This window comes from Cicer arietinum, chromosome 6, assembly GCF_000331145.2.
Source record: "Cicer arietinum cultivar CDC Frontier isolate Library 1 chromosome 6, Cicar.CDCFrontier_v2.0, whole genome shotgun sequence".
In the NCBI taxonomy this organism is placed as follows: Eukaryota; Viridiplantae; Streptophyta; class Magnoliopsida; order Fabales; family Fabaceae; genus Cicer; species Cicer arietinum.
This window is the reverse complement of record NC_021165.2, coordinates 40045222-40055770: the sequence shown is the minus strand read 5'-3', so window position 1 is coordinate 40055770 and position 10549 is coordinate 40045222.

The window sequence follows — 10549 nt, the reverse complement described above, 5'->3', positions numbered from 1 at the left end:
TAACTAAAAATTCACCAATACCTTAACCACAAAAATACCTCTCAAAATATTTAAGCACTCTTAAAATGATTTTTTCAACCTATATTTTGGAATCAAATCAAATAATGTATATAAAATTTGAAACAAATTTTTTAACCTTTATTTCTTCTGATTTCTGAAAACTATTTTTCCTACAAATCTTCTAGATTTATTTATTTTTTTTAAAAAAAAACAGCATATGGTAAAACTTGGCGTAATTTACTTTTCTTTTGTGTGATTAATTGTTATATATATTTTTTATTATTTTAAGAATCAACACAACTCCAAGACAATCTAATTCTCTAGAATAAGTCAACAATAATTCACACATAAAATATTTTCTTTTATAAAATAAATCAAATTTAATCCCTTCACAATTTTTTTGTTTCTAAAAGTCTAACTATAAAATTCCAACCAACCTTGAATATTCAAGAATTACTATTGCTAATAATATAAATTTTATACTATTTCAAAATCATGATGAACATCCTAAATTGATTCAAAAGCAATATAAAAACATTAATCATTTAGATACAATCATCAACACGTGATTTAAAATTAAAACCCACACTTTAAAATCAATTTTTTTTAATCCTTCTCTTTCTCAATTAGTAGACATTTTATCATTTGACATTTTCGTTTCTTTTAGTACCATTATAAATCGTTGTTGAGTTCTTAAAATCTATACTCTAATATCAACTTAAACTCTAATGAGTTCATATTATCTAAATAAATTATTTCAAACAAATATTCCAACACCCTCACGATTCAATATTCACGGCCCCTATAAACCAACGTAACAACAACACTTTATGATTTTCTTAAAAACAACTTATAGTAAAATATGATGTAAATTTTCGGCTATTTTAAATATTAAATAAAATGAGTAGTATAGAATTACTATTATTTTATAAATCAACAAAATTCAATTCAATTTAATTTCTTTAAAATAATCAAGAATAATTCAAACAAAAGTTATTTTCCTTTTACAAAATAAGTCAACATTAACTCATTCAAAATGTCATTTTTTTTAACTCTAAATTATAGTCAAAACTAATACTCAAGAATTATTATAATTAATAATATGAATTTCCTAAGGTTCTAAATTGGTTTCATTAACAAGATCAAAACTTTAATAACCATGTTACAACCCCAAAGCAAGGTATATCAATCAATAATTAGTATTAAATCAATTAAATTAATAATTTTAAATATACATCTAGCAAAAGCAAACAAATTATTTCTAACTATCCACCATAAAATAATTAAAGTTAGAATCACAAAACACAAGTCTAATCAAAAGCTAATCAACTTAACCATATCAACAATTCAAATTTCAACAAACAATTTTATGGTCTATTTAGTCACTTATATAGGAAATTAAAATCCACAGCGCAATGAGTAAGCAAACAATAATTAGTTAATTAGTAACTTCAGAAATATATATAATTATATAAGAATATAACACATTACACAATAATATTATAGGGAAATAAAGCATATTAGTGACAATAGTTAACATATAAGAAAACACAACTAACACGACTGACATTTGACTAACACTGAACCGACACTTAACCCACTCGGCCTGAATGGACAGACCTGCTCAGATACCACTAATGTGACACCCTAAACTCCGTAATAACATTTAATAATTCATACAAGAATTTTTCATTTTTTAATTCGCAACGGATAAGGAAAATTTGTTATTTAGAAAATAAAATTTTTTATAACTCATTTAGGATATCACAATTCTCAAAATTAAAAAGAAACAATTTAAACTTTTGCCACTCATAAAAAATCTCCATAACTTGATTTAACTATAATTTCTTAATTCTAAAAGTTTACTTGTACTTATAAGATTTTCATCTAAAAAGTTATTTCTAATTAAATAAATAAAAGTACACTTATGACTCTCATTGTGGTATCACTTATCAGAGGGGGACTTCTCCCAAACCTGAACTTCAAGACTCATTAACCTGTAATAACAGCAATTTCGCAAACGCAGGGACAAGCCAGTCAAACACAAACAACGAAGGAGGTGAGTTTCAAAATCATGTTAATAGTATAATATAAGTAAGAAGAACACGCAAATAATCATAATAGACCGTATCATAATCACATTACGATAAATCAAAATATTTAAGTAAATAGTATCATATTATAACATCAAAGTCACTCAAATAAAATAATCATCTTATTAAAATATGCATCAAATCATCTAAGAGTAATCATAAGGAAATGCAATGCTATGCATGAGCTTAGACTCTACTTCACAATGGGGTACCATTCTAACTCTGAAGTACTTGGTTAGGAGGCTTGATATTATGCCACCATCTCGGTGGACAGACAATTCAAATTGGCCTTGTCCTCATAGATCCTCTCTACTAAACCCGAGACACATATATGTGACAGTCGAGGTAAACGTGTGTTGCGTGGTAGCTCCTGATATTTAGAGTGTTACCTCCAAGTCACATAGGAATTCCCCACCCGTATACCTCCAAGGTCTAACAATCTTGCCTTAAGGCTCGACAGCAGACCGCCACGATCAGGCTCATTCAGTTGTACTTCCCCGGAATCACTAGGCTTGTCAGGCCCTACCTATATGATGACAAAATAATCTTCAATATCTCATCACAATTTTATAACGTCATTAATCATACATAATCATAATAATCATATAAACTCATCAAAATTTTATAACATCACCATTATTGGCTTTCAACTTAAAATTCTTCTCACTCACAAACTTCTTGACGGTGGGGAGTTTGGCCTGATATTCTTGTGTTGCCCTGTTCTTGAATAAGAATGTATCGTGTGATTGGGAGGAAGATGCATTTGTGACCTTAGTGTGTTTAGCTTTATGTTGGGTTGCCATTAGGTCTTTCAAAACAATAAATCACATCCAGGATTCAAAAAATTCAAGGTTAGAGATAATTAGTTTTAGCATGTCTCCCCTTGGCAAAATAACCACAACAATTACCCTGAGTTTATCCACAAAATTATGAATAATAGTACATATAGATTGGTTGTATCATTTTCTCCAACAGTTGGAGTGCAGTACAAATTTTGTTGTAATTAGGATTCAAAAGTGGTTGTGTCATTTTATCAAACTATTGGAGTGCAATACATATTTTATGAAAATAAGGATACAAAAGTGGTTGTGTCATTTTCTCAAACAGGTGGAGTGCAAAACATGAAATACATGAACAATCCACAATCATAAGTGACGATTTCCAACACTAACACATATTTGATATCAGGCAACCAACATGCATCTATGAACACTTTCTAATACTAACACAATTTTGAATTCAAATAACCCACATGCAACAATGAACAATCTCTACAATTAGCACAAATTTAAATAACCCACATGCATCAAAGAACAAGGAGGAGTTGATAGTAACAATTGGAGAAAACTTACTTAATGATGGAAGAATGCTTGATAGGAGAGGAAAACTTACCTCTGTTGAACTAAATACTGGACTTGAAGTAGTAATAGAGATGAGTGTATCAGTTAACTCTTGTGGGAAGGGAGGGTTGTGTGAGAGAAATTTTGTGTGAGGACAAAGGTTTTAAAAACTAGTAAGCAAAAGCCGAAAATACGCTTCAACGCGCTTCAGGCACACACTGCCAGTGTGGAACTTCCTGAAATGCGCCCCAGGCGCGGATTCATGCGCTTCAGGCGCACGAGACCAGTGACAGAACTGGCAAAATGCGCCTGGGGCGCGGCAAAAACTTGATAACGTTTCAGCAAGTGAACTGAATCGTTGCAAGTAATAATAAAACGTTAGTACCGAGTGTCGAACTCAAGGATTGCGTTTTACTATCGAATTATATTTAATTACTAAAACTGAACAAAAAGTTCTCAAGTTGATTGAAATAATATTTAAAATTAATAAGAGTAGTAAAATTGATTTTTATAATAAGAATAATGTCAGGGATGAGTTTCACTTCGAATCCAACCTTGGTGTCTAATTTGATCCTAGTTACTGAATTCCTTTATTGAATTATTACCGAATTCTCTTTATTATTTTTGCCCTAATGTCTTAGTGACAGAACCTTTAATTCCAAAGTAACCCCTAATTCCTTAGTGGATTTAAGATTAGAATTAAGCATTACCGTACAAGAATTCTCTTTTTAAACTATTGTCTTTAAAGCTAAATTAATTGGTTTCATGACCTGCATTTATCCCTAGACTACAAATTCATGAATTTCTCATCTCAAGCATTCGTAAAGTCCACTTTCGTTTCAAAATATGAATCGTAGATAATTTTAATGTTGATCAATCAATAAAAAGCATTAAGCACATAGATGAAAAAAATAATTCAATAAACTCATTCATATAAATAGAAATCAAATCATAAAAAGAAGGGTTTCATCTTGTTACATGCATCCCTAACAAAGAGGGTTTAGTTATTCATGACAGAGATAGAAAAGATAGAGATTAGAGAAGAATTACAAGAAAGATTCATGAATGATTCTTGATAAACTGCTCCAATGGTGTTAGAAACGGTCGTCTTTGAGTTTCTATGCTAGGGCACAAGTCTCCCAACTTTCCAATGGTCAAAAAGATGTCTAGAAAGTGAAAAAATTTGCATTTTAAATAATGTTGACGCGTGCCACGCACCCCATTCGCATGTAAATGTGTGGTATTTGTTATTATTATGATATTGGGTGTCGAATAAATTTTATGTATATATTTGATTAGATGAGTTTATGTGTTGTGATGATAAAAGATGAATGCATTGTGATAATTTTATGTGACGATGATGTATGATTAATAATTGTGATGTTATAAATTTGTGATAAGTTTATGAGATGAGGTATGATTGATGATGGTGATGCTATAAATTTGTGATGAGTTTATCTGATTATGAGGATGTGTGATTAATGATTGTGATGGTATAAATTTAAAATGAGAATATTGAAGTAACCCCATAGTTGATGAAATAATGATAATTCTAATTTGTGTTTGAGATGACGATCTTAATGGAGTATCATAGGCCAACGAGGGGAGAAAATAAATATTGAGAATTTATGAAGTGGATATTATTTTGTCATCATATAAGTAGGGCGTGACAAGCCTAGTGATTATGGGGAAGTACAACTGAATGCGCTTTATCGTGGCGGTCTGGTGTTGAGCCTTAAGGAATGATTGTTAGACATTGGAGGTATTCGAGTGGGGAATTCTAAGCTCATGCATAGCATTGCATTTTCTTGTGATTGTTTTGTTGTGATTAATGTGTATTGCAAGTGATTATAATTTCTCTTAGACGATTCGATGTTATAGTGAAAGATATTGATTTTCTTGAGTGATTTTGACTTTTAATGTGATATTTTTCTTGAGCAGTGTTTGTGTAATGATATGGTTCTATTTTGATTTTTTTTTTTTTCGCGTGTTCTTCTTACTTTTATTATACTATGAACATGGTTTCAAAATTCACCTCCTTCGATGTTTGTGTTTGACTGGTTTGACCCTGCATTTGCAAAATCGCAGTTATTACAAGTTAATGAGTCTTGAAGTTCAAGTTTGGGAGGAACCCCGCTCTGATAGGTGATACCGGGAATAAGGGTTTTAATTTGTATTTTAAGTATTTAATTTTAAAAGAATTTTTGTATGAAAGACTTAGAAATACTAGTAAATTTTTAGAATTAAATCAAGTAATTATACTTAAAATCAAACTTATTGAGATTGCACTATTTTAATGGAGAAAATAAGTTTAAAGTGTTTCTTTTGATTTTTGAGAAACGTGATATCCTAAATTAAAAATAAAAGTATTTATTTTCTTGGAAACAAATTTTTATTTATTCCCTGCAAATGTTATAAATATATGATATAAATTATTATATATATATATATATATATATATATATATTATTTTGGGGTTTAGGGTATCACATTAGTGGTATCAGAGCAGATATGTCCTGTAAGGCCGAGTGGGTTATGGGTCAGATAGTCAATTTTCATGTTTGAGCCAATTGTATTTATTCGTGTTCCCTGTTAAGTGCTGAAACACTTACCTATTATTCTTGTGTTTATCTGACTACATCCAAATAAATTTGAAACGCTTACCTAAGTGGTTAGAAAAATCTTCTAAGTTTATTTTATTAATCTGACTACATCTAATTAAGTGTATTTATAAATTTATTCAGGTGCAGAAACTCCATCCTCGTTGCAGAAACTGTATTTTTTAACTTTTTATACTCTACTTATGGACCGCTGCGAATCACTTTCAAAAATAATGCATTTTACTTTTTATTTTAATTTGGATTTAGGTGTCAGAGAAATTGTATCCTCGTTATCCCATCGTCTCTTTCTCTCTTTTATTCTCTCACCTTTTTTCTCTTTCTTTTTATCTTCTTTCTTCTTGCGTGCTCAGCCGCTCCCCCACTCCTTCTTTCCTGTCTATTTGAGGTTCACTTACCTTTCTTTTTTTATATTTTGCTTTTCTTTTAATTATATATTGAAATTAACTTTTGGGGTCCAAACCCACTTACTTTTTTTTAACTTCAGACATTCAACATTTATGTTTTTAAAAATCCAACATTATTTATTTATTATCATGTTTAATCAATTTCTATAAAAAAATTATTAAACATTAATTACATGAAACATCTTTTTAATCTTTGAGTTGTTATGACACAAGTTGTACAACTTAATAATTCTAACACTTATTATTATAAATAAATCTAAAATCAACTTTTAACTTTTATTATTTAGATGTATCATCTTTTTAGTATTTGAGTTTTTTAAGACACAGGTTGTACAACTTGATAGTTTTAAAACTCCGTATAACAAAAATAATAAAACTACTCTTAAACGGGTTGACTAGATGTCATATATGTTTAGTCCTTGAGTTTTTAAAACACAACTTGTATAACCTGATAGTATTAAAACTCGTATTTTAAAATGATTATTGACATCAAACAAACTTATTTTCTTTCATCAAAACAACTTTTTTAACAACCACAAAACCAACTTTCTTTAAAAACAATTAACACATTAATGTTTTCTAGCCAAAAAATACGTAGTTTTGACCTCTTCATCGCACTTGGAGATACGTAGAAGCACAAGATCACTTGTATCAAGCACAATAATTAAAATTTCCTTTTTTTCCTGTCTATTTTAAAACTTTGTCCTCCTGAAAGCAAAATAATATCACGTGATTTTAATTGATTATAATTAATAAAAATTCCAATTTATTTATCTGTTTAAAAGTACATACTCTTATAATTTGAAAAATATTTTTCAACATGTAAAATTAAAAACATTAATTTTTACTTTCTCACCCGTACGATGAGACACTTATAAAATATACTATTTCAAAATAAATATCATATTTAATTGTTAATATAAGATTAGTTATTATTTTTAATTAATTTAACTATTTTCTTTCAACTATACCATCTCATTTTTATTATATATATTATTCACAAAATATTATATTTCTTCTTACATTGATACTAGTAAATAAAACACAATAATTATAAATAAGAATAATTTGATTAAATAATTTTATTTTTTATTTTATTTTATTTATTATTATTTTTTATATATACAAAATTAAAAAAAAAACGACACTCATTTTTAAAATCAAAGAGTAGAATAAATTGTGTGACATGGACAAATATCTAACCATATATTTAAAAAAAAAAAAAAAAAAACAACAGTCATTTTAAACGACACTCGTTTTATGTGAAAGCATGAGAAGAATTAATATCTAACCATAAATAGTGGAATATATTAATATTCAGCCATTTATACTAATGATTGTATGACAAGAACAAATCATAATCTTATTTAGAAAATTAATTTGATCAGGACCAAAGTTGTCAGAGTTAAAACTTTAACATTAGAGAGCACCATAAAAGTAGTTTATAACGTTTAATGTCCAGGCGCGCACTATTTTCTTGTCCAAAAAATACCATTATGAATTAAGTATACACTTTCATACAAGATCTTTTCTTATGGATTTTTGTATAAACGAGAATCAAATTATGGATTTTTTTTTTGGAAACAAGAGCAATCTTGCTTTTATATTGTTGTTGTTAATTGTTGAAACAAGAGTCAACATTTCCATACAAGATCTTTGAATGCATTTTTTTTTTAACGTCAATTTGACTAAAAAAAAAGAATTTTGATATAAATTTGACACATTGAGTTTAAATTTGTGAAATTTTTTACATACATCATCTATGTGATATAAATTTTAATCTATCAAAAACAAAATTGAAAAAAAAAAAATAGAATGAATTGACAAATAATTAGATTGAAATGATAAAAACTAGGATACCAAACAAATTTTATTTTAATTTTGTTCTTTAAAATAATTTTAATAAAATGATTTAAAAAATTGATTTTCAAAACCAAAAACAAAAATTCGTTCAAACTAGCCCTTACTTAAATTTTAACCAAATGTTCTTCAAATCTTGACCAAATCTTAATTAAATTTTGGTCAAGTCTTCTTCAAATCTTGACCATATTTTCTTTTCAACTTGGTCAAAGAATTTTTTCAATTATTAATTTGAACGAAATCTTATTTGAAATTTTTATCAATTATAATTTTGAATCAAATCTTATTTTTCTCATACTTTTTGAAGTCAACTATATTGTCCTCATAAAATACTTTTGTTAACATCCAAACCATAATTGCAATAGTAAATATATTGAAATTTATATACCAAAATTAGAACACCTAATTTCTAACTAAAGTAATTGACTTGTAACTAACATATAATTAAAGTATAAAACTTATAGCAAATTTTACCTTTTTAATATGTACTTTTATTGAATACCGTTAATTTTTACTAGTTTTAGTAACTTATTAAATTTGTGTAAAATTTTACATTCATCATCTATGTGATATAAATTTTAATCTAACAAAAAAAATTGAAAACAAAATTAAATAACAAAATAGAAAGAATTGACAAAAAATTAGATCGAAAGAATAAAAACTAGGATTACCAAACAAATTTTATTTTTATTTTGTTCTTTAAAATAATTTTTAAAAATAGATTTAAAAACCAAAAACCAAACTTCATTCAAAGTAGCCCTTAATTCAATTTTAAAATTGATTTAGAAAATAGAACTTAAAACTAAAAATCAAAACTCACTTGTTAAAATTGTCCAAACGCGCACTATTACCTTCAACTTAACCATAGTTCAATTAATTAATCATCACAAGATCAATGCGTTGATTTAAATTGTAGCCATTTAAAAAGATTTTACATCCTCTCAATTAAAAGTTTACATTATATAAATTTAACAATATAACAAATAGTTTTATATTTATGTAAAATTTTACATTCATGATCTACATAGATCATAATTATAAATTTTAATGATTAAAAAAAACATTTGACAGATAAAAAAAGGAGAAAATCCATAATAACAAAAATACTAATATGCCTCACATATAAGGCAATTGTCAATTAACACAACAAAGAATTATTTCACCAAATCCACACATAGATCTCAACATGAGTTATCAATATTGTCTAAAAATATATATTACATCAAGAAAAACGTTTTAACCATATCATAATTAGATATGAAACAAATAAAATAATTAGATTTTCTTCAGAAAAAGAATAATTAGATAAAGAAAAGAAATAAAATAAAAAACAAAAGGGAAATATTATTCCTACAATCCTTAGCTGAGAAGAGGAGGAACTTGGAGAAGTATATGCTCCAATGTCACCACTAATTTGATACTTAGGTTGTTTATTAGGAGTGTACAAACCAAAATGTCGTTCTGATTTAGCAGGTCTTTTTTTATTTTCATCAAACGTAGCAAACAAATAAATTTAGCTGGCCCTTTTTTATTTTCTTGATTAGGCCTTTTAGGAGTCCCATTAGACACATGCTTAATCAAATTACTATAGTAAGCTTGTGCATTTTCAACTGTTGGAGCAACACCACCATCAGATTTCCATATTTACAAAAAGTTTACTTTTTCTTGTTGTAGCCGCACCACCGTCCCCTTTTCAACTTTCTTTTTGTTTATTCATTTATCCTAAAACTTTTTCTTGTTGCAGCCACACATCCATCCCCTTTTCTACTTTCTTTTTGTGTATTCATTTATCCTAATTAGGTTATCATCTTCACGATTTGTACACTCAATCAAAAAATGAAGCCACCTCTTTTCCTGATTATCTGATTTGATGTTGCTTGATTTATGAGTAAAACAATAAATAAATAAAATCATAACTCAATTTTATTTCATGGACACACAGATTCATCATTTGAGCATTTAAATTGAAAAAAAAAAAAAAGGGATAAGATTGCTTCAAAAAAACAATATAAGAGGAAACTAAAAATAGAAATAAAAAAACAAAAAGGAAAGAGACTATAAACAAATAATGTCTATAATTTTGTCTTTGTAAATAACATTCAGATGTTTTTTTAAAAAAATATGCAAGATCAAATATATTTTTTAGTAAGTAGAAAATAAATAGATATAACAATGGAAACTATATTCTCGATGTCCTCGTCTCTTCCCCTTTCTTTTTTATATATTTAGAT